The following is a 23,919-nucleotide window of genomic DNA, read 5'->3' on the forward strand; positions in this document are numbered from 1 at the left end:
ACAGTGTGTACCTGGACACGAGTAATGGTAGGAGACAGCTGCATCATGGAGGATGATATTCTTGGCTCCGGCTCCGGCTGGCTGTCACAATCTGAACACTGGCAGGTTCCCCATTTCTGAATCTTCCAGTTACACCCTGGAAATCTGGGGGCAGATCATCTGGCATGAATGGGCCCAGCTCCAATAAAATTGGTGGAGCTCTGGTGATTGACACCAGCTGTGGAGCTGGCCCATGGATTGCTTGCTTGCTCATTTCCCAGCTCTCTTTGTGATTCCGTAGCCGGGCAAAGGGCCAGTTTCCCTTCTGCAGGCCCAGCTGAGCAGCTACATTGCTTTCTGGGGGGTTTATGCTGTTTTTATCCTATATTGGGTGGTGCTCAGGGTTTTGCTCTGATGTGGGTTTGGTGCCTGATTCTCTCCCCCTTTGGCTAGCTTCTAACTCCAATTTCCATGCCTCTGTCTCAGGAAGCTGTGCTTAAGCCTTGTCTATGCTGGTGATTTGCCCCACTTACTGCCACTGGTGGCCAAACAACCCAAATGTCTGGCACAAGCAGGGTGAACCGGGGTTTGCAGCTTACGTGGGGTTCGAGCAGGGTGAAGCCCCACTGTTGCAGACTGCCCCATACAGAAGTTTTGGGGGGCTGCCCCAAAGGTTCTGCACTGGTGTAGGGTGTGAATGGCTGAAATCCTTAGTGTAGGCAATGTCAGCAATATGATGGTGATAGCTTTTCTGTATACATTAGAGCATTCCACTGGTGACCATGCGCCTCCATCGGAGCAGGAGAGACTTATCCCCACACACAAACTTGTTCTGGTCAGTGTTTCTCTGGCCATTAATTGAAGTTGACAGACGGGAACTTCTCACTGATCAACTCCTCAAACGGGAGCCTGGTGCTTTGCCACATCATCCTACAGGGCCTCATTGTGCTAGGTGCTGTACATACTCAGAGTACGAGACTGTCCCGATCCCAAAGAGCGTACAATCTACATAGACGTGACAGACAAAGGAAGGAATGTTCTCCCCATTTTAGATGCACTGTTGCCAACTCTTGCAATTGTTGTTGCATGTTTTGCAATATTTGGGTTTTTTCTTCAAGCCCCAGCTCCCGGAGTCAGGGGATTAGGCGAGAATCTCAGCTCTCGTTTTATAACAACGTAAGCGTCTAGCCCTCGTGTGTGGAGAATAGTTTGGAAGTGCAACACAAATGCACTCAGAAGGCAAATAAAAAGACCCCCCCACCCAATCTACAATTTAAAATCTCATGAGTTTTAAGCCAATCTCATAATTTTAGAGGCCTGGCTGCCTTTTGAATGCTTGAGGTTGCCAATGCTGTAGGTAGAGGACTGGTGTACAGAGGGACTAAGTGATAGGTCCAGGGTCACACAGGGAGTCTGTGGCACAGAAGGGATTGAACCTAAATCTCCCGACTCCCAGTCGGTATCCAAAGCACAAGGCTAATCTTCCTATCTATAGGTAGGGTGTAGTTTATAACCTGGCTTCCCGCTAGCTGGTTTTGTGCAGAGGATCCTTTGCAACGGCTATATTAGTGAAAATTAAGATAGTGTGCGGTGGTGGGTTTTCCCCCCCTAAATCTGCAGCTGTAGTGACCTTTATCTGGGTCTAACTGGAATCCCAGCTCTGACTGCCGTCTGCTCCCCATCTCGCCAGGGAGATCAGGCTTTCAAGAACTGTGCGCAAATGCTGGGACCTCTGGGCTCCAACACTCAGTTGCAATCTGAGTGATGAGTTCCTGGAGGGGCGGAAAGAATTTTATTTTGCTGTGGTTTGATGGGGATGTAACTTTTTGTTTTTAATCAGATGTCAGTGCTAGCATTCTTCATCTCACCTCGTCTTAACGAAGTCCCTTGCTCCCTCGTAGCTGCTATCTATTATCAGCATGACCTTGGCCACGTCCGCTATAGCATGGGGGCTCGGTTAGGGTGATCAGTCATCTCTGTCCAGGGGCATGGCGGGGATTCTTATGCTCCCAGCTGCCCCCCTTTGAGGGCAGTTTTCTACCTGAGGCTTGTGTCAGGAATGCAGGTAGCGTCTTCTCTTGTTCACTTCCAAGTAGGGTGACAATATTTCCCAAAGGGAAAACAGTACCCTGCGCGGGGCTTGCCCGAGCCCTCTTCCCTGCATGGGGGGCAGGCAGGGCTTGGGCGAGCAGCAATGCACGTACTGCATAGGGTGATCATATTTCCCAAAGGCTGGGGCTGGTGTCACTGCTCGCCCGAGCCCTGCCTCCCCTCACCCCCCTGCATGGGGCTGGCATCACTGCTCGCACCCCCCTCCCCCCATTCCTTTGCACCCCCGTCTCCATGCCGGCCATGTTGCAAGGAGGAATGCCTTTAAATCTCCAGGGGAAAGAGATTCAGGGCCATTGGCAGAGGGGGAAGCGGTGTGAATGGGAGTGTTTTAGCAGCCAGCCCCATGTAGTGGCTGTCGGCGCCTGTGTTGCCTTTCCAATTCTGCCTTTAAAAGCAGACCCCTTTCCCGTTGAGGGGGCGCTATGTCCAGCAGCCAATTCACGGCCACGTAGGGAAGTCACCAGAGGGACGTATGTGACACCAGGATGCTGAATTTGGCTGGCTCAGCCTTGTGGAGCTGTCTCGGTGATGTTCTGCATGAACTGCTCTTCCCTTTTGGGGTGACTTTGAATTACCCTGGCATAATGATGAATATTTGTTTTCTTGTATCCCCTGGAGACCACAGCTGAGATCAGGGCCTCTTTGCACCAAGCACTGTAGATAGTTCCCGCCCCAAATAGGCATGTCAACAAATGGAGTATTATCAGCCCCATCTCTCAGAGGGGGAACTGAGGCCCAGAGAGTTGAAATGACTGGCCCAAAGTCACATAGGCACTGAACTCAAATCTCCTGAGTCCCAGCCCAGTGCCTTAACCCCGGCTCGTCTTTCTGCAAACCTGTGAACCTGACAGACTCGTGCCATCTGTATTTTATTACTTGGGTTATGCTCTGGGTGGTGCTCTGACGCTGGGAGAGGGGCTTGCTGCACCACAAGCCATTCTTGAGAGCAATTGCGCTGGGCAGTCGCTCGGAAGGCAGTGCCCCCCCACCCCCCCCCCCGCGACCTGGATGGCAGGCTGGCATGGTAGGAGGGGAGGGAGGAAGGTGTGCGGTGCCCTGACCCACTCGTTAGCTGGAACAGGCTGTAAGCGTCAGTTGCATTGAGGTGGGGCTGCCTGGGCTTATTCCTCTTGACAGCCCATCCTGTCTGATTAATCAGCAGCTGCCTCACCTGCTGCAAGAAATCTCTAGCCGCCTCACCAGGGTGAGCGACCTCTGTTCAGCTCTGGCTCATGAGGGGAGACCCGCCTGGGCTTTGGGTGGGCAGTCTGGCGTTAATTCCTTCCCTTCTCCTCCGTCCCAGAAGGACATCGTGCTCTGGGTCTGGAGGACTCCCTGCTGTGCGGCTGGTCAGGCTGACTAAGCCGAACAGCGTGGCATGTCAAATATTCTTCGTCCCCTGCCCCCAGCCGGATGGCACAACCCATGTGTTGCCTGTTAATGGCTCGCTGGGAACTGGTCACTGGAGGAGGGAGGTGATCGGGTTGCCCAGCTGCTCAGTGAACCGTGTGGTCCAATGGTTGGAACAGGGGACTGGGAGGCAGGACTCCTGGGTTCTGTTCCTGCTCCGTGGCCCTGAGAAAAGCTTGCCATCTTCGTTCCTCTGTGAAATGGGGAAAAGGAGAATAAGATGAACCGACTATGCAGGGATGTGGGCATGACCAGGCTTAATCCGATAGCAGGTGCAAAGTGCCAGGGCTGTTCTCCAGAGTCTGGCGGAGTTGAATGGAGAGATGTGGAATTAGCTTTTGTTGCAACTCATTTTTGTCTCTTCCGCCCACGATCTTGTTGTTGTGAGTGTGTCTCCCCCCCATCCCCGCCCATGCTCACCATTTTGCGTGTTTGGTTTTGTTTTAATTTGGCTTTGTAAGAGGAATAAAAAACGAAACCTACGTAAGTGGTGAAACTATTCCTGAGCAGATTTAGCCCTCCTCTTAGCTGACACACTGTGATGTACTATCTAAAGGCTTGTCTACCCACACAAGTTGTAATGGTATAATTAAAGCAGTACAATTTCCTCCCACCTCCCCCCGGGTGGACACAATTACAGCTGTCTACAAGAGCTTATTTCAGGATAGTTTATCCCTCCTCCAATATGGCAATAAACTATCCTGGTTTAAGGCACCTTTCTGCTACATCAGTTCTCTGAGGTTATATGGCTACAATCCGATCAGTAAAAAATCATACCCCTAACCAAAATAGATCTACTGGTAAAACATCTCTATTTAGATCAGGCCTGAGTAATCATGCACGCGTGCACGTGTGTGTGTGTATCTCTGTACCTTGCTCCAGCAAATACAACAGCCTGCTAGCAGACATACCCCTTTAGCTCCATGTCTGAAGACCTATTGGGGTGCTGAAATTGCCCTGCATGTGGCATGTATTTAGCCATGGTAAATTACAGTGGCATAGAGCGTAACATTTACCCATAGCCCGGTCCGTGGGCAGGCATTAACATTTTCCTTTTCAAATGTCCTCTGCTGGATGGAATCCCAAATCCAGGATCCAGATGGGACTTTTATTTAACATTGACACTTTTTTTTTTTTTTTTTTTAACGGATGCTATCCAAGCCCCTGCGGTGCCAGGACTTGGGGTGTTAATAGAAATGTATCAGATTGAATTTCTCAGCCTTCCTAGTTTCATTCCATCACTTGTGTGTGTAGGCTTGTTTGTTTCCGTCACGTGTGTCTCAACCCAGTAGAACTGATCATGTTTGGACATACTATCCTTTTTTTTTTTAAGCTCCTGGATGAAATTTGTGGTGGTGCCTGACCGTGAATTAGGCAGCTATGGTCACATGATTGCAGTAACACCCCTCCCCCCCCCCCACTGGATTTACCTATATCTCCAGTGTGGGTCAGGAAAGGGGGGTGGGAGCTAGGTGGTAACATGTTCCTTTTATCCCAGAGTGCTTTGTAAACTACATCTGTGCAGCACTGTTCAAATGCAGCCATTTCTGGGGTGGAGGGCAGCAGCCAGAGGACAGGACAGAATAAGAGAGCAAAGGTGGAAGAAATATCCCACACATATGCCAATTAGAGAGACTAATCTACATATGCATATGAAGTCCTTGCTTTCCCCAAAGCCATCCTTGGGGACTGGGGAGGGAGCCTGCAGAAGATTCCCACGTACGAAGGTGTCTCTTCTCAGGAAGGAGCAGAGGGAGGTGGAGATGGGCGAGGGAGGGAGCGGCCCTAAGAATGGCGGGGTACAGATCAACTTCTGAGCACCTTGCTCCCACGTCCCCGATGTGGCTTCCATCTGCTCTGCTTTTTGAGACTCCCCTGCTGCCCGTTAACTCCCCCTTCCACCCCGCTGTGTGGTTTGGACCTGTGATTCCCATGGTACCTTAGCGCAGAGTGAAAGCGGGCTAACAATTAACAAGCCCGCCCCCACCCCCACCCCCCCCCGCCCCTGAGGCAGAGGCAAGCAGGGGAGCGGCTGGACATAGGGGGGCTTCTTGAGGTGCTGGGAGACCGTATGGGTGGCAGAAAAAGGTACCGCACTGGCCTGTCAGCTCTGGAGAACAGGCCTGCTGTGTCTTTTCTTAGGGCCCAGGTGGAATAACCTAGTTTCTTGTGGCTGTTTGGCAATACCTGCCCTGAACAGTCTGGTATCACTGGCAAGTCGTTGCAAAAGAGAAGCCCAGGGCAGGACTGGAAGAGCAGGGCGGGCAGCAGGTTAGAATGGAGGTGCATTGATAGAGACAGCTGTGTGAGTGGAGCTTACACAGCACTTACCTCCCTTGCACCTGGCTTTGGTGGTCCGTGTCCCTCACTTGCAGCCCCAGGCTCACCCAGTGTCTTTGAAAGTGGGACATGGGCCCGTGTCAGGATTATTTGAAAGCCCCACCCTGGGTATGCTGAGATAAATGACCAGGACTTGAGAGCACGGTTCCGGACCGGAATCCAGAGAGGGCACAACCTACGGTCCCGTGGGACTGAGTCTCTTACACCCTCCAGGCGCTAGGAGTGACCCTGCTGTAGAGGGATCTGTCCCTTCGTTAGCGCTGTAGCCTGGTCTTTTAAAATTGGGTTTGCAAGGAAACGTAAATGGTCAGAGAAGCCTGACGCGGTGGCCTGGATTAATTCAGAAGTGGGAGGAAAGTGTCAGTGAGCAGCGCCGGCATGTAATTAGCGTGGGTTAATTAAGGCAGGTTTTCTGGTTCACTCTTTCTATTCAACAGCCACACGCTTGCTGAACGCAGCACAGGTCCCAGAGCGCTTCCTCCGCTGAGCGCTGCAGGACAGCTGCCTGTCACAGCTTTGCTCTCACCCCATCTTCTTTAGGAAACCAACCTACTGCTGCAAATGGCTTTGTTCACTCTGCACGTGATTGCAGCAACGGGTCAGATTTGTGGTACGAATGGATCTTCTGCACCCACACTCGCTCCAGGGAACTGGGTCGGGGGGGCTACTCTGTGCCACTTTGAACTGTAATAAGTGGCTATCGTCGTCATTCAAATCCAAGAGCAGGGACCTAGCAAGCAGACACGCTGCTGACTGATCCAAGCCCATTATCCAAAGGGAAACGGTGGCCATACTAATGCTTTAACCTTCCAACAGAAGGTCTCAGAGCATATTGCAAACATTAATTTATCTTCACATCACACTGGTGATGGAAGCAAAGATGATAGCATTTTATTAGTAGAGAAACTGAGGCAGAGAGGAGCAGTCACTTGCCCAAGATCAGACAAGTGAGTCAGTGACAAAGCAGAGAATAGAACTCTGGAGTGCTGGCTCCTGGCCCCCTTGCTCCAACCACTAGGTGATGCTTCCTTCCTGAATGTCTGTAGAAAAAGCTTTTTATTCACAGCCAATCTTTCAAAATGTATGAAAAGTGCCTTTGAATGTGAATCCAGGGGGTGGCTTATTGTGCAGCGCAAGGTCATTCACGCTTTAAAACTGAACCCTTCATAACAGAGAAGACAAATGCCTTTTTCTGGCATCTTTCTTTCACTCCCTGCAGTAGGTCAGTCCTCTGCTCCTGGTGCTGTTACGATAAAGGGCTGACTCTAGAAGATGTAGCTACTCTTTAATCGCCAGTGATTCTTCTTCTTCGGAGTGTCCTTGTGCAGAGAGATAAAAACCTCTGGCTTCCTTTGCGCCGAGGGCTCTGCTTCTCTAGGAGCAGGCTCGGGCGAGCCCTCCAGCCCTGCCATTATCAGTATTTGTGACGAATTGGAGCCACTAGGAATGTTACTTATGCGGTTAAAGTTCAGTTGTTACCTGCGCGTTCCCTGGCGCTCTGCTCCTCTGGGCTTAGGTCTGAGGCTTTGGAATCGGTTCATACTCGCGGCCACGTTTCCATCCTGTATGTCGCGCATGTGGGGTCCTGAGCTGCACTGTTAGTGTCGCCTTCCCGTTCAATTCAGAGCATCCCTGCCTCAGAGAGACGGACGCTTCTGCCCACGGCTGCGAGACCTCGGCCTAGCTGAGCGCTGGAGTAGCTGGTGCTGGCCTGCTTTAGGAATTGCCGCTGTCAGTCTCTCTGGCTCCCTCTCCGTGGCTCCGGGAGTCAGCCCCAGCATGAGCTGTAGCTTCGATGGCCCCTGTCAGGGGGATTGGGCTGCACACGAACATCCTTGTTTGTTCTTTTTTGGCTGGGGCAACAAAACGGGATTTTCTAGAGCAGACCAGGGCATTTAGCTGATTGATTGGGGTCCCTTGGGAGGTGACCGATTGATGCCTCCAGTTACCTCCTGCATGGCTCCCTTTGTCCCTGGCCAGTGGCTGCACAGCTGAGCCCTACAGTGAAGGGTGCTGGGGTGACACCCTGGGAAGCTGGTGCCTTCTGGTGATCTATAGGGGACAGATAGAGCCTAGGCAAGTGTCCTCCATGCCGCCGAGCAATGTGCCCCCATCCTGACTTGGGTGGGAGGGGGCACTTCTGCCTCTTGACTGGTTCAGCCTTTGGCCTCTCTGCTGGCTTTGCAGACAAAGGCGGGGGGGCAAGCGGGATGTTGGTTTTGGGGGATGGGGACGCTCGCCTAGTAAGAAATGGGCTGAGAAGCTGGGGTGCAGAGCTCTGCCTTGCCATGGCCAGCTGAAGCAGCAGCAGGGGCTACCGTAACCCCTGCCTCCCAGTCGGCTCTGGGGGTGCAAAGGAGGATGCTCCCTGGCCCTATCAGCAGTCAGATGGTTGAATCTAGGGCAGATGGTGGATCTCTTCAGTGAACAGGCCCATTCTGTTACCAGGGGCCCAGCTCCTCACTGTGAGCCGAACTCTGCTTCGGAGCAGCCACAGGGACCTCAAGGCTGTGATGGCAGGAATGACCCTTCCTGGGTGCTTGGGGATCGCTGGTGGATTGGTTTACTAGCTCAATGCAGTCACTGGGGCATCTCCTCCCTGGGATGCTCCCCGTGTATTCAGTGCTTCATCCACTTAAAAACAGGTGGAGGAAACAGCCTGGTGGAGGCTGAGAGACTGGTTCATGTTGGCTGTGGGTTTTTGAGGGGCTTCCTTTTAATATCTCAACAGACAGTGGACAGAGCACAGGGCTGGGCATTGAGAACCCTGGCAGCTAGAATCTGGGTTCTGCCACTGACCCTGGACCAGTCTGGTCTGTATCTGTTTTCCCCTCAGGCAAAAGAGGCGTGGTGGAGAGGGGCATGTCTCGGCTGTGCTTTGAACACACACAGCCCTGTATTATTTTTATTGTTTGTTTATGGAGATAACCATCCAAAACGCCCATACTGAAAGCTCCAGGCACCTGAACAAGTAAACATACGGCTGCACCTGATGACAGTCCCACAGCAAAAAACAATTGCGCGAGACTCGTGAATCAACTCGGTCAACCAGTACATCAAACCAGCCCCTTTAGCCCCCTCCATTGCGAACAAAAGCCTCGGCCTTATCCCCTGACCCGTTCCAGGAGAAGTGGTTTTTGCAGCGTGCCCATAGCCTGGTCTATTTCAAGCTTCTTATACTATTAATGGTGCAGCGAGGCTGGGCATGGAGCCGTGCAGTAGCGGACGCTCAGAAGGGCAGCGTCCCTGGAGTCCGTGGGTTTAGATCCAGGCCGTATCTATCCAGTGCTGCCTTTCTGCGCATCCACTGAGCAAACACTCATTGATGCCGCACAGGGTTAATTATGTGTCAGAGAAAGGCAGCATTAGACAGTAGAGCAGTCAGCCAGTGCCAAGCGCTGGGTAAATGCTCGCTATTATTAAGGCAGGGCTGTGCCACTCATCAAAGCTGCCACCTCTCATTTTCTTGCCGAACAGTAAGAGCCTCTGCTGGGCAGGGAGGTGCGAGTCTCTTCCTTGCTGTCCATATGGGGGCTAACTGTGCAATTTCCTTCTTTACATCATTCCGTGCGAGGGGGGGAGTCGCCATGCCACTCACTCCCCGCAGGTACCACATGCGGGCGATAGGGTATAGTCTGACTACTTGCCCCTGCGATTTTGGTTTATTTGTCTTGCAGCAGCTAGAGGCTCCAACTGAGATCGGGAGCCCGTTGCGCTAGGTGCTGTCCGTACCCATTGCAAGAGACTGTTCCTGCCCCAAAGAGCTTATGCTCTAAATCGACAAGGCAGACAGGACTGGGGGGAAAGGAAGGATCATTTTACAGATGGGGAGCTGAGGTACAAAGAGAAGAAGTGAGGAAATCTGTTGGCAGAGCCAGGCTTTGAAACTTTCAGACCTCCTGAGTCCCAGTCCAGTGCCTGGCCCACATGACCATTCTGCTTTTTTGCTTCTGGTTGATAAATTCCCTGGGGTAGAGACTGTCTCTCTAGGTGCCTGGCACAACCAGTTTCAGAGCCTGATCGGGACCTTTGGGTGCTATTGTAACAGAAATATTTAATAATTAGTCTCAAATGAGGTGACAAATCCCTATGACAGGATTATACTTGCAACATAAAGGGCATTTCTCTACTGGGCTTCCTGCCTTTCCCTCTGTCTGTCTGGCAGAGAAAGGCCCTCAGCCTTTTGTGTCCTGCTGGACTTAATGAGACCTCCCTGATCTGGCTGCAGGGCTGAGGCAGCAGAAGAACCCTGCACCCCAGCAGAGTCCTGTAGCCTGGTAGCTGGTTGCACACACCCTCTTCTGCATAGTCTACACACCTGACCAGTATGTATGGAGAAGTACAGTGCTGTTCTCCTCTTTGCTGGTGGATGGGGGGCTGACAGTGAGCTCTGGAATAGGATGTCCCGAAAGGGGCTCCCTTTTCCTCCTTGTTCTCATGAGCCTGTGTATCACACCTATCCTCGCCAGCCAAAGATGGCTGGTTGGAACACCTGTGTGTGTGTGTGTTTCGACACTGCCAGGAGTGGCCCCCTGTGAGCAAACCAAGGCTCATCCCTTCTCTTCACCTGGGTTCGCCCTACTGATGGTCGCTGTTGGGGGATACCGGGAGAGGTTGAGGAGCTAGAGATACAGCAGAGGTCTGGTGGGGAAGTTGGAGAGCAGAGACATCAGCCCTCTGGGGAGGAGTCACCATTACATCTGGGAGGTTCCAGCTACAGAAACTGGGGCAGCCAGGGCCGCGAGCCAGATCCCTCCATCGACGCTCCCTTTCACTCCCTGCTGCCACCGGCTCCCTCAGCCTCCAGGGCCCATTAGAAATCTCCTCAGATGCGCCGTTCTCATTTCCCCTGGGAATGTCTGGCTGCCCAAGCCCCTGTCTGGTCGTGGAAGAACTCTGGGGGCCATGTTCAAGTAGAAGGAGCGAGCTGTTCCCAGCCCAAAGATCACGGGCCGCTGCCCCACCACCCTACATGGGCACGCCTGGCCCTGGCCAAAGCCAGAGGAAGGCTTGTTGGCGGCATTCATCAGCGTGTAACTCCGGCAAAGCTGTAAATAGCAGTTTTATGTGCCTGCGTTCTCCCTGCCCTCCAACCAATGACACCATGTGCTTCTGGGACCCTGTGGAAAAGGGCTATAAAGAGGCTTGCAAAGGGGATAGCCCCATTTTACAGGTGGAGAAAGCAAGGGACAGTGAGGCAGTAGCTCTGTGGGGAATCAAGCCCATTTCTCCTGACTCCTGTGCTCTAACCATTAGACTGCATGCTCTCTCCCCAGCACACAGAGATAGCAGCAGTCTAGGACTTGGAAATAGATGCTGCCTGGTTTTAATCCCTACTCTGCTGCTGATGTGCTGTGTGACATTGGGCAAGGCCTTTCTGTGCCTCGGTTTCCCTAGTGGGGATAATGACTCTCACCTACCTGACAGTGTGACGTAGAATTAGCGAAAGCCTGTACAGTGCTTTGAAGCCATGCTTAGTATGTTTTACACAACCAGGGCCCAATCCTGTTCTGTTACATGGGTGTAAATCTGGAGTAACACCTGGAGAGGAGGCCTGGATCAATGAAGCTTGTTGGAACAGCTTGGGATTTACATTCGGGTGAGTCCCAATATTGGGGGCTTTGTCTTATATAGGAGCCTGGTTTTTCAGACTTGCTATTTGGTCACCCAGATGTATGTTGGTGTAACAGAGAGTAGCACATGGCTCCCATTTGGCCTCTCCAGGCACGCACCTACACCGGCACCTCACTCTCCCCTCAGCAATCCTGTGCCATACACACTTGCATACCAGCACGCGCATGGATGTTTGAACACACACATGGGCATGCATGCGGACACATGGATTATGCAGCCCGCGGGGACAGCTGCCCTGGAACAAAAATCTCTTGCCTTCACTAGCCTGCATTCCGGTGGGAACCAGGAGCCGTAAATCTGCCAGTGGGTAACACGAGGTGAGAGGCACATTCCTCCCTCGCACCTGCCCTTCCTGGGGCTGCCTATCTCCCCAGGCGAGTGGCGGGGAACCCTGCACCTGCTGCTGAGCAGGCACTCAAGAGAGCCCAAGCTGTGACCAGCTGGGTGAGCGTCCTGCCTATCCAAAGCCAATGGTCCCCAGACACTCCCTGTTCCTGTGATAGGCCAGTCACTGCTGCTGGAGAGCTCCACGCACACAGAAGCCGCAGCACTGGATTGACTGGGGACCCTGCACTGGTATGGACTCCATCAAGAAGAACATGTGTTCTGTCAAAGGCATGAGAGCTGGAGGAAGGGTCGGCTGAAATGTGACCCTATTTGGCTGGTTCCTTCTGTCCCAGCCCCACCTCCCTCTTTAGAAGCTTTGGGGGAGTTTTCCTCCGTTTCTCCTGTTAATCTCAACTTTACAAACTGCTATTCAGGACAGGGGATGGCAGAATCCCCGGAGCCCAGTACTGATAGTTCGGTTTATTTATAGGCTGGGATAGGCACTTAGAGGCTAACTTGTTTTTTTCCCATTCCCCCCCACCCCACCCACCCAATTCGAGAGGATGGGGCTACCTCATACCCGGGACGAGGGTGCCAAACTCATGGTTTCTGCATTGCTAGTTCATGCCTGCTTAGCATTCCTGTGCCAGTCATTAGAGGCCACCTGTGTGCAGGCGGAGAAGCCCGGAATTGCTCTGCTCAAGTGGGGAGACCTGATGACTGGCACAGCAGCATCGCAGCGCCGGGCCAGCACTAGCAGCGAGCCGAAGGATCAGTGGTGCCCAGGACATTGCAAGGCTGGAGTTCTTGGCCATCCTGGAGGCGCAGTCAAATCGCAAGGCCATTCTCTCTCCTCTCCCCCCAGTATTTCTGCTGCTGGGGGAAAGCAGTGTCCTAAGGTTCAGTGTACATTTTGTCAAGTATCAGAGGGGTAGCCCAGTTAGTCTGGATCTGTAAAAGCGGCAAAGAGTCCTGTGGCACCTTATAGACTAACAGACATATTGGAGCATAAGCTTTCGTGGGTGAATACCCACTTTGTCGGATGCATGTAGTGGAAATTTCCAGAGGCAGGTATAAATATGCAAGCAAGCCTCAGGCTAGGGATAACGAGGGTACATTTTGTCACCATTGAGCTGGTTCAGCGGCACACGTGGCAGGGATGATGGGAGCCCTAGTGCAGACAGGGCACCTGCAGCAGACAGGGGGCTGTGGTGGAGCTAGGCCAGTTCACACCTGCCGAGGGTGTGGCCCGTAGTTTAGCGTAGGCAGAGCCTGTGGCGGGAGGGCTGCCAGGCAGGGGAGTGCTGGTTTGTGGCCGACTGGCAGGCGGCAGGAGCATGTGTAATAGACAGCGGAGTGATTTGTTTAAGAGCCTGCCAGTGGTTGCTAGGGAACCCGATGCCTTTTCTCCTTGCTCGGCGCCCGGGTGGCTCTGCTGCTCTGGCAGTTGTGTGTGTGGGAGCCCGGGACTGGAATAGCAAGGGGGCTGCGGGGCAGGGTCGAGGGGCATGGGCAGACCTTGCCAAGTACCTGCCTTCCCAACGTCAAACCCTAGTGTAGACAGGGCAAGCAATACTAACGCCTGTTAGCTGGTGGTGGTGATCCCGAGGGAGGAAGTCTAGACTTCAGCTTGACCATCTTAGCCCCCTGCCAGAGTCTACACAGGAGTGTTAGCATGGGTTGGCTAACCCCCACTCCCCCCTCAAAAGCCACACCTTTGAATCTCCATCAAGACATGTCTCTAATCTAGACAGACCCTGTATCTGGCTCGTTAGCCACAACAGGGTGTCCCTCTCTCTGATCCGGCCCCATCCCAGCGGGCCCATGTTGGCTTGGGTCCATCACCCCCGAGTGCTCTTCGTCGAACACTGTAACGTTCCCTAGCCAAAGCCTCTTCGGTCTCTCTCCCCCATCACTTGTACTGTCTCTCTGTTTCTCCTCTGCGGGCCCAGGGCCCTGCTTGGCTGAGGCTGCCTCTGTCCCAACATGCCTTGGTATTTGCCTGCAGGCTGCCCCGAATGCCAGGCCTTGCCAAGCCACCCCCACATCCCTACAGCCTGGACTGGTCTGATTCTGGTGCTTGTCATAGCCTGATGCAGAATGGCAGAGCTGCGCCCCCATGCCTATGGGATGGGGGTTCACAGAATCCTAGCATTTAAGGCTAGACGGGACCCCCAGATCATCCCAGTCTGGCCTCCTGTATACATCACTAGCCTCCAGCAATCAAAACAGAGCCAAGTAGTACAGCCCACAGGAGCCTAGTCTATGTGCCAGAGGCAGAGAACGAGAGGGGCCAAGGTGCACCAGTGCCTGAGGCCCCTCCAATGCCATTCAGCGCTAAGACTGTCTGTCAGATGAGCATGCTATTAATACCCAAGTCGCCATCACAGCCGTCACTGCTGCTCAGTAGAGACTGGGATTGTCAGTCATTTTAACACAGCCCCTGGTGCACGTGGGGCAGAGTACAAGCAGACAACTAACAGCAGAGGGGAGACGGCATTGAAGAGGGGAGGATGAGGGAGGGAGTGTGTCTTGGGTAAGGATTAAGGGATCCGGTGCCTTCTGGGGAGGGGAGTTCTCCTTCCTCTGCAGCATCAGCTCTTGGCCACTGCTTGAGGTAAGATACCTGAGTGGGTTTGCTGGGTGGCAAATTGTAGGCTGGAGAGGAGGGGCCATGGATGGCTGGGGCTGGTGTCTTTGGTCATCTCTCTTGCTCACAGTCCATCTGTGCATGGTGAGCTTGGGCCGCTGCACTCTGCATGCCCCTGCTCCCACATTCACCGTGTTCATTTTCCCTAGCACTGTGTATCCTTTCAGGTCGGCTGAACAGCAATGATGAGCTGTTCTGGGTTTTGTAAGTCTAATGCATCCTTGTTTTCCATTCCTACCTCCCCGAGGTGCACGCCGCGCTCTCTTCCTGTCAAGGGGAATCGGCTGCCAGCTTGTGTGAGACAAATTGTTTGCTTTGGTGTTTTCTGAATCAAATAGATTGTCCTATTTGGAAACAACAAGCAACTGCTGGAGTGTGAATGTAATGAATTCTTTAAAGTGCATCAAAGTGAGGGATTGACAGTGGGAGCTGGAGCCAGGGGTAGAGCAAACAGGTGCTGTACAAGCTTCCTTGACTCAGCCCTGCCAGTGCTTCTCCGTCCTAACCTCTTATTCCAGATGTACCTCTCCCCAGCTCTGCTAATGCACCTTTGTCCTGACACACAGCAACCCTCCCGATCCCAGTTCTTGGCTCTGCCAATGCCCCTCAATCCTAATGTACTGCTTTCCCTGCCATCCCACCCCTCCTGGTCCTCTCCTGAGCAGGGACCAGATGGGGAAGGCCTAGTGGTTAAATAACGGGACTGGCAGTCAGGAGTTCTGGATTCCAGCTCTGACATTGATTCACTTTGGGGCCCTGGGTGAGTCAGCTAACGCGCGCTCTCCTTGTGTGTAAATGGTGATGACAACGCTGCCCTGCCTCCCTGGGGAAGCTGTGAGGCTAAATACATTCATACGGGCAGGGCCTTTGGAGGCCTTTGGCTTGAAGGGGCTGCATGCAGAAAGGCCTGGTGTGGCTGTTTGTTCAGCCTGCTGTGCTCTGTGACACAAACCACCAGTTCTGCATGGAACTAGACTGGACTCACGTAGCCACGCCAGATTCCAGCCGGCGTCTCTAGGGAAAGGCGAGCGCACTAACTCTGTTAGCCACCGCTTTCCTCTCTTTGCCAGCCCTGGTAACAGCTTGTTTGGTGTCCGGATGAGGAGACCTGTCTGCCACAAACCCCTTGGCAGTTGGCTGTTGATGTGGGACATGTCCCGATGTGCAGCCTGGGAGGTAGCCGGTAGGTGCTCGGCAGGGACGTGTCACTCCAACACGCTCCAGTGCTGTGGAGCGGCAAGCAACAACTTGGAATGAAATCCAGGGGACTAATGGGACTGGAGGCCTGTTTACGTGTGGGGCAAGTACAAGACCTTGATTTCCTCTCTCTGACATGCGCACACCAAAACCAAAAGGCGACTTCCATGTGTGGAACGGGGTGTGGAAGGGAGAGACTCTGGACCATGAATCAATTAAAATCCTTCTCATCTCCCTGTCCAGACACTGCCTAAATAATGAGTGACATAATTTAAACGGCTTTAAACCCCCCTCGACTCTCCTTGGAATCCCACTCCTGGAGGTCGAGACCTTGCATGCCAACTCTCGGCCTTGGGGAAACTTTTGCAGACAAGTTAGCTTCCTTAGATCCCTTTTAGGAGGGGTGCTTGATAGTGTGTAGCCTGATGGGCCCTTATCTTATCCCTCGTAATGCCTACATTATCGCTGGGCATTCCTGCCCGAGGCTGCAGGAGATAGGGGCAGCCTTGGGTTCACTCTAGGGCTTCCACCTTGTGTTTACCGTCTGGGCCCCGACTCGTCACATCTGGATGTTGCGCCATGAGCACCGTTGCGTCACGAATGCAGCCTTTCTGCATCGCGCAGCACATTCGGGACGTGCTGGGGAGAGGGGATATGGCTCCTCTCTGGTGCTGTCCCACTCCAGTACGCTCCCATGTGCCTGGTACTGTACATCCTATAGCAAGCATTGCTCAGAAGTCTGGTGCTGAGTTCGGCTACAGCAGGGAAATGGCCTGCAGCCCTCATTCGAGCTACAGCTTTCTTAATGCTCCCAGCATCTAGGCATCAGGGGAGGAGGCAGCTGATTCAAAATTGGCAGGGTCCCACAGCAAATGAGTGGCAGCCTTACAAACCAGGCCCAGATGTCCCCTGAAGCTGGGCTAATTCTGCCTGACCAGATACTAACCATCTGAACACCCTTCCTTGTGTCCCTAGATCAGCCGATCTCTTCCCGTTCCAGTCAGTGATAAGATTCCATGCTTGTTCCCTCTTTGGCTTTTATTCCCGATCGGCAGCCCCCACCTGGGTCCCTGGACAAGCATGGCCAAAGCATCTCTAGACTGATGTGCAGCACCCCCTGCCGCTCCAGTTCGGAAACGCCTGTTCCTGCCGAACTATACCGACTGTATTGCTCTTGCAGACCTATGATCAGCTGGGGTCATGATCAGCTGCAATGAAAATACCTGATGCTTGAAGCGGTTTGGTCTATTCCATGCTTGATGCAATCCGGTCCACACCAAGGGCAAATTTGCTTTCCCAAGGTATTTTTACGAGCCCCAGGGATAAGCCCCCGGCAGCAGGGATAATTGAACAGCATTTGGGGACGCCAACCAAGACACAGAAATCCTCCAAACCCCCTTCCAATTTGGCAGAATTTTAGTAAAGACTTTCTGGATAAAGGGGGCCAACAGGGGGGCCGGGGGGGGGGGGAAAGTAAAATTTACCTCACCCTTCCAAAGGGCTAAACCAACTGAGGTAGCGACTGCCTGCTGCCCTGCAAGCGATGGGATCAGAGGTGAGCTCCAGAGTGAATGTATATCCGTCCATATGGATGTAGTGTCCTCCCTACCGCCCTCTCCCCTTAAAGGAGAGGCTGGGAAGGGGCCAGACTGGGCAGCGGGCCAAGCTATTTGGCGTGGCAAGGTGGAGTTTATCTAGCTGATGCAGTTAATTAAGGATTGGCGTGTCTCTTTTTCCTTTGCGAGACATTAGCTGTCATCGAGCCGAGTAACCAGCCAGGTGGCTTGGGGGAGTCCTGTGAACGTCTCGGATGGGTGTCTACTCCCCAGGCAGCTCAGGCCAGTCCAACAGGGTTCTTCTCAGCCCAGCGTTGGGATCTGTTGCTCATAAGCAATGTTGCAGTTGTGTTTAGTGTGTGTGTCACAGTAGCTCCTGGGAGGCCTACCTCACTTCACTACATGCCGCACAGACACCTAGCAAGAGACAGTCCCTGCACTGCAGAGCTGACAGATTGAAATATAGGCGACCAAGGCGGTATGATCACCCCCCATTTCAGAGATGGGGACCTGAGGTCTGGAGAGAGAACGAACCTAGATCCTCCATCCAGTGCCATAGCCACAAGCCCATCCTTCCTCGCTCCCTAATTTGAACTGTCTAATGAAAGACACTAGGCACAGTCCAGTGTTCGCCGTTCTGCATAGGAGCCCAGGTGTACAGCTGTTCCAGCTGTGGGACATAGGTGAGCACAGCGTTTTGAAAACGGGGGAGGTGCCCGTCAAAGTCATTAGGTTTCCTAACTGTGCCAAGAGGCCAGGCAGGGTGAGCTCCCCATGAAATGAGCCTCCCTTGTGAGTGTCTTGGTTTTGCTCAATTGGTTTCTTTTAGCGGAAGTGAGTGAGGATCGTTATAACATTGGCATGAGGAAATCTTGCAGGGTGTCTTGGTCGACAGCGTTAGCTCTCTACTTTGGGTATCAAAATGCCTTTGTTTATCTTGCTTAATTCTCTCTGTGGTCAGCGAACAGCTCTGGGTCATATGATGGCACATCAGCAGTACAGCTAGAGCATACGAGTTGATGGAGTAAAGCGACAGCTCCCAGGAAAAGGCTGCTGGGGGAAAAAACTAAGCCAGCTCTCAGGTCTGAGTGGTGTTCGTGCTGGAGAGCAATGGGCAGTGGCTCCTGCCTCTTCTGATCTCTGTGACTCCATCATGGCCATCTGGAGCCCCTCTAATGCCAGGGGAGCAATGGGGCCAAGTGATGAAGGGGCTCAGAGAGCTGGGTTCAGATCCTGGCTCTGCTGCTGGGTAACCTTGGGCAAGTCACTTCATCTCCTTGTGCCCTGAGTTTCCCATGCATAAAATGGGAATAATGATACTGACCAGGTTTGTCAAATGCTTTGGGATCTACGGGTGAAAAGTGCTACGTAAGAGCTAGGTAATATTATTGTGATGTCTCCAGCCTGGTGTGGTCTGGCCAAAGCTCTGACCACGTGCCCCTCTTGGAGATGCAGGTTTGGCTCTGAAATCCTGTTGCATTTGGTTGGTGCATTTAACATGCTTATGGACTTCCCAGGCTCTCAGGATCCTGGAATCTCCTTTTAACAGAATGATCGCAGCGGCACCATCTGGACCCCGTAAATAATCTCAGAAAGAATAAGGTAGCATGGGGCTGAATTTGGATCCCACTGACCTCAAAGCCGTGGATTTTGATGGCAGCAGGGTTTGGGCTGTAGAACTCAGAGCTGGGAAAGTCCGGCTCGTAGGTCAGGTAGTTCTTTTCCTCTCCTGACACTACAGGAGAGTTCCCTCCAGCGCCGGTGAATGTTTGTTTTTAGAAATACTGGATTACCGGAAAACCCTGTCGGATACTGGCCACAGGCTGGGGAGCAAGACGGATCTGCTGTTGGGCTGAAAAGCCATGTCAGATGAGCTCAGTGGCGCTTCGGAATGGAGCACCGGTCAACCTGACGCCACGCCGTGTATCTGGGCCAGCTGCTGTGCAGTTTGCAGACTGAAGGTCCTGTTTTGGAAAGAGGCACTATGATTGTCCAGGAGCTTTCATTGCTGTCTGAGAGCGAGCGCCAAGCTCACAAGCCCTTTGTGAGTCACTTCATTTGGGGTCCCGTCTTGCAGTGGGCTCGCCCGGTCGGGCTCTGAAATGGCGATAAGAAAATATGCCCTAAGTAATGTAATATTAGTACGTATAAATGCATACAGTGTATCATACAGTGTAGATACTATTTCATTGCCTGAGAGAGGCAGCTCCATCCGGCAGCTAGAGCACTGGATAGTTCCCTCCTGGGATAGTTCCTGGGAGTTGGAAGACCTGTATCTTATTCCCAGCTCTGCCACTGACCTCGTGTGACCTTGGGCAAGTCACTTCCCCTTTTTGCAACTCCGTTTCCTCACCTGTAAAATAGCAGCGATGATACCGACTTTCCTTTCCAATGTGCTTTGAGATCTCTGGATTCTGGCCCTGTGGAGATCAATGACACAGATCCTCTGCTCAGTTTCATAGGGTCAGGATTTCACGCTTAGCAGTAGGCCATTAAAAAAAAAAAAACTCACTGTGCCTCAGTTTCCCCTTCTGGAAAATGGGGGTGGCGATGCCATCACATTGCGGCGTTGCATGGGTGAGTTAATAATGTTTGGTCTGGACTTCAATGCTCTAGTTTGATGGAAGTGCCCGGTGGTGGTGTCGATATTAGTAAACATGACAGCTGTGCAGGTCAGAAATGTGCTGGAGTAAACACACTAGCTGCTGTTCCTTAAAACAGGACTCCGGAGCCCTGGCTTCTGTTTGCAGCTCTGCCATTGGGTGACCGTGGCCGTGGGTGAGTCACTTCTGTGTCTTGGGTCTCCTGTCTGTGAAATGGGGTTGGTGAGCCTTGCCCTCCTTCGCAAACTGCTTTGCAATCAAGAGCAGGATGTTTCTATCCTGGCAGCATGGTGGCTTGAAGTGGTTTCCGTCATATGCAGGGTTTAGTTTTGGTTCAATGGCTCTCAGCACCCCCACTGTACAAATGGTTCCCACCCCCCTGCCTGGCAGGCTGTGGAATCAGAGCTGTCCTCCAGGGGATATAAAACAGATCGGTTCCTTCAACGGCATTGGAGAAAACGGATGTCAGGTTTTGATTTTGTTCTCTGAGCAGCTTTCCTTCCAGAACTGATCCTGAGAAGACATGGGGGTGGATTGCTTTTTTTGACAGGTCTCTCTCTGCCCCCGCCCCCTGTGAATTTCATTGAGCGCCTATTTTCCAGTGGTACAGCTAGAGGGCTGCCTGATGTTACCAAGGAAGCGTGCAGGGGTGGCGTGAGAGCAGAATGAATGGGTGTGTGTGTGTGTGTGTTTATATATGACTGAGCCAACCTGCAGTTTCAGATTTCAAACCTCGCTTATCAGCCTTCCAGCCCCTCCAGCATTGGGACGGTCCTTTCTCACAGACAGCCCTACCAGGACAAGGAGAGACGCTGTTGCCACTTCTTTCCCTTCCCTTTTTCCCCCCTTTCCCCTTCTACCGGGAGCTTCCCTTGCTTTCCCAGCTCTGCCTCCAGTCCCTCCACGTTGGAGCCACAGGTTGGATTTTTAGCCCTCTCATTCCTTGGCATCGGCAGACGTGGCAGTCTCTGGAGTCGAGGTAAATCTGGGTGTCTGGTTCCCATGGCTGCCCTGACTTTGCAGCAGGATATGGGGGTGACAGGGAATGTCCTGGGGGTCGATCTAGCACAAAGAGGATCTGCTGTCAGACAGAAGCGTCGGGGAAATGTTTTCCTAGGTGTTTGTAAAGGGCAGTGGTGCTGGAACAGTTTGTATAGTTGAGGGGGCTGAGAGCCATTGAACCAAACTGTAAACGCTGTATAAGATGGAAACCACGTCAAGCCAAGGGGTGTGGCAGCACCCCTAGTTCCAGTGCCTCTGGCAAAGGGTGGTGTGAAGACCGTTACATGGTTACAGTGCAGTCTGCTGCAGGCTGGGGTTCGGAAAGGATGTGCCTTGTCTGGGATTCCCCCTCAAAAGATGGCTGCAAGAGAGCCTTTCCCGGCACGTAGAGTTGCCTCCGGATTTCAAACATGCCAAAGTTTGTGGACCCGGGATTTTGGATTGGCCCACGATATAGATCGGCGGCTGTTTACCAAATTCAGACTTGTGTTCAGAAATGGAGGGCAGGGGGAAGGGAAGGAGAGACAAGCTGTTTTGTCTCACACCCCCTTTCTGCTGCCTCAGAGTGTAAGTTACACCGAATGCCATGTCGGTGCAAGCTAAAAGACTTTACTACTTACCCTGGTGTTTGGACTGACATACACCTGACTTGCAATGAACCCTGCTGTTTGTTGGGATTAGAAGTGCATGGGGCTTTAGCTATATAAAGTCTCTGCTTTGTGTAGTTTATATTTAGGTCCCCAACGGGTTAAACCACTTCATAGTGGGACTGAGATAAATGAAAGGTGTAGGAAGTGCCTAATAAGGCTGGCGTCTCTGAAAGAATGAGTAGAGTTATGCGCTATAGGGCGGGAGGTGAACATATGTATGCATAAAGTATTAACCTTACACTGCCTGAGATGTGTTGAGCAGAAATTGGTTCCTGTCTCTGCTCCAGAGTGTTCAGTGGCTTATGGCCCAGGAAGGGTCAATTTCTCTACGGTAATTGACCATGCCATGGGGTGGGCGGCTGGGCTGTGGGCACATCATGCTGTAGGGGCTGCAGGCAGACTGTGGTTTGTGAAGGGCTGTCGGCTTGCTCTGAAAAGGATGTTCTACTGTCCGAGCCCGGTGAGCAAAGTCAGGCAATAAATCCAGAGATAAACACAGATACGGCTGAGATCTCTTGGCAGAACAGTTCAAGTCGGGCTCTGGTATAAGAGAGAGATCCAGCCTTTATTGACAGCTTTGATTATTCTTTGTGAAGTCTTTTCAGTGCCTCACAAAGGAGGAAGTGGGTGTGTAAAAAAGACAGACCTGTATGAAAGACACGCACATGTACATATGATCAAGCCATTTTGAGCTGTCAGACTGTCCAGTCGTCTGCCTTTTGAACTGACACTGAATAGGCTCTAGAGGCTGGCCATCTGCAGCCACTGAGGGGCAACCCCAGGGCACAGTCCCCAGCCTCACTCCTTGAAGCAGCTTGGTGTTCCCTCTGTTAATAAATTGTGGACTATGTGGCTAGCTGGTCAGCTCCAACCATCTGGTTAGAACGGTTTCCCCCATACAGCCAGGAGCTGTTCCCAATCCATTTGATAACTCCTCCTTCTCTCCCCCTGGTCTTATACAAAGCAGCAGGATACTGGGCTTTGCAAGCAAATCTAGTGGCTGCACCTTGTAAACATTAAACAGTACTCCCAGCCCATGGTGCCGTTCAGGACTGGCCCCTCCATTTTACAGGCTAGGAAAACGGAAGTGACTTGCCCAAGGCTTCGTACCAAGTCTGTGTTGAAACCTGGACTAGAACTCTGTTGTTCCTAGGTCCTTGTGTTGGCCTGCTTTAATATATACATGATTCGTCTTGCGGTAGCCCCTAGGAGCTCCAGTCATGGTCCAGGACTCCGATGTGCTAGACACTGTACAAACACAGGACAAAAAGACAGACCCTGCCCCAAAGAGCTTACAGTTTTCCATCATTGTTCCAACTTGAAGTTCTAGTGATGGCACAAAGCCCAAGATCAAAGTTTAATTGCCCAGAACCTGCCTCCCTCCGGCAAAATAAACGTAGCCTTCATGTTTTCCTGTAACCCAGACAAGGTGGGCGGTTACATGATACTTTATAAATACTCTGGGAATGCAGTTCTCCACTCTAACCATCCAAATTAGGGCTGGCCAAGAAATGGTTTTCCCGTCCCATGAGAATTTTTGACATTTCAAAAAACTCTCCTGTCCCAAATCAGAAGGGAAAGTCAAAATCCTGACAATTTTTGCAAACCGAGATCCTCAGTGTTTTTGGTTCAGGTCAACTGAAACATTTCATTTCAATTTCAACCTTTTTTTTTAACCTTTCAGTGTAAATTATGAAAATTTCTAAATGAAAAGTCATTTCACACAACCCCTGCCCCCAAAAACTTTCCAGTTCAGTATTAGAAACAGGATGTTTCGACCATCTCTAAACTCTTTTTACCAACGTTTTTCAAAGCAGGTGTCTTGTTGAACCACGCCCGATTTTGCAAACAGTTTTGGTTTTGATGAATTGGCATTTTGGGGCAAAAAAACCAAAACACATTTAGGCAAAATTTCTGACTAGCCCTTGTACAAATTTGTACCGGTTATAGCAGAGACTGCAGTGTGGTGTGCTTTGCTGTACTCTGTTGTTTCTGCTTTCTAAACCCTTTAGAAATGGAACCTCTGGTATAAAGGGTTAATAAACGATGAACACCCTACTATAGGCATGTTGCAGACACGAGTAGCATATATGCGAGATCGTTGTAAGCACATCAGAAGACAGTTATAGACAACACGCTGACATCTAAGAATTGATTACTGTTTATGAAAACCTCTATTGATCATTGATTTAACCCTTTAATGACTGCTTAGAAATGGAACCTTAATGCCAAGCTCTTATATGGCACTTTCCCAGCAGTAGATTTCATAACACTTTACAAAAGAGGTCCGCATCATTATCCCAGTTTCACAGATGGGGAAACTGAGGCACGGAGCAGGGAACTGATATGCCTGAGCTGACCCAGCAGGTCAGAGCTGGGAATATGTCTCCTGAGTTCCAGTCCAGTGTTCTATCCAATAGGCCACACTGCTCAGACAAGAAATCATGGTGAGCAGTATC

The 23,919-nt window shown here is 51.9% G+C and overlaps 1 protein-coding gene across 4 annotated transcripts in view; it reads left to right on the forward strand.

The window, feature by feature from the left end:
- PLEKHA6 (pleckstrin homology domain containing A6) overlaps positions 1-23,919 on the forward strand; it is a 144,425-nt gene that overhangs the window by 25,548 nt on the left and 94,958 nt on the right. The window contains exon 1 of one of the 4 annotated variants that reach the window (XM_043533791.1): positions 20,479-20,787. The exons of the other annotated variants lie outside the window; for them this stretch is intronic. The gene's annotated coding sequence lies outside the window, so the exon portion shown is untranslated. Of the gene's footprint in view, positions 1-20,478; positions 20,788-23,919 lie in introns of those variants that run through there. 4 annotated transcript variants of the gene reach the window in all.

The sequence above is a fragment of the Chelonia mydas genome, chromosome 21, assembly GCF_015237465.2.
Source record: "Chelonia mydas isolate rCheMyd1 chromosome 21, rCheMyd1.pri.v2, whole genome shotgun sequence".
Lineage (NCBI taxonomy): Eukaryota > Metazoa > Chordata > Testudines > Cheloniidae > Chelonia > Chelonia mydas.